The sequence below is a fragment of the Triticum aestivum genome, chromosome 2B (genome assembly GCF_018294505.1).
Source record: "Triticum aestivum cultivar Chinese Spring chromosome 2B, IWGSC CS RefSeq v2.1, whole genome shotgun sequence".
NCBI lineage: Eukaryota > Viridiplantae > Streptophyta > Magnoliopsida > Poales > Poaceae > Triticum > Triticum aestivum.
Window position 1 is genome coordinate 455,992,704 of NC_057798.1, and position 1,117 is coordinate 455,993,820.

Below are 1,117 nucleotides of genomic sequence, written 5' to 3' on the forward strand. Positions count from 1 at the left end.
TTTTGGACACCGAGGCTACCCCTATGCATCACTGCTGCATCGATGCATCACTGGTAGGATCGTAGTCAATGTCGCCTATACTGTCACGATAGTGTACATGATGCAGGGTATGACAGGCGTCAACCAGGACGTGGTGAGAAGGTTAAAACACACATAGCCTTTTCATGTTTTCTTCTTTTCTTGTTTTCGTTACCATGCAACGTGTTAGCAATGTATCCCCGTTGCAACGCACGGGCAATTTTCTATTTTCTAGTCTAAACAAAGAAAATGTGATAGTCTTTTCATTCTTTGATAAGCGTGGCTAGTAGTTGCACTGCACTGTGCACCTGCTCCCTATTTTTCGCGCACGTTCGTTCTGTCACTAAACCAAAAGAGGTTTCAGATGTAGCAGTTCTTGATTATGCCGGATTAAATCCATGTATTAGACAACTAACAAGATGGGCTCATGATTGTATCAGATTCAATTGGTGCTCCATGGGATCCGAATTTCCTTGCACAACCAGATTCTGCTGTCCGAAGTGCGACGTGCCTCCCCAATGGATGTCATTGTCATCTAAGTACCTCTGAGCAATTTAAATAGAATATATAAGTTAATAATCTGATACACACATCAAAGACAGTTTGGCCGAGTGGTCTAAGGCGCCAGATTTAGGCTCTGGTCCGAAAGGGCGTGGGTTCAAATCCCACAGCTGTCATTTTTCTTGTTTCGTTTGCGTTTTTGTTTAAGTGTATAAATTGTTTCCTGGTATTGTTGTGTAATTGCCATTTGTTTTCTCCCAATGCAAAAAAGGGTGAACCAATTTAATAATTCCCAATTTATATATTTTTATTTTGCTTTGTAATATTTTTTATTACAATTAAACGCAATGGGGTTCGACCGGTACGTACATATTCACGCTTAAAGCATCGGGGCATGTCTAACTAGCACGTCTGAAGGGTCGCCACGACGCTTGCATCACATAGTCATGGACATCGAGCTATAGTTGTTGTAGACACAAAATCAGAAATAATCTGTACTAGCTAAGCAAGCAATCTCTCGTGTCGGTCTGTCCTATATGCGTTTATCCTGCAGGTTAAACTTGACCAATTGCTCATAGTCCAGGGTAGAAGGTCTCGC

The 1,117-nt window shown here is 41.7% G+C and overlaps 1 non-coding gene across 1 annotated transcript; it reads left to right on the forward strand.

Annotated features, from left to right (window-relative positions):
* Positions 1 to 615: 615 nt before the first annotated feature.
* TRNAL-UAG (transfer RNA leucine (anticodon UAG)) lies at positions 616 to 695 on the forward strand. The gene has a single exon. It is a non-coding gene; the product is annotated as a tRNA-Leu (tRNA).
* The last annotated feature ends 422 nt before the right edge of the window (positions 696 to 1,117 follow it).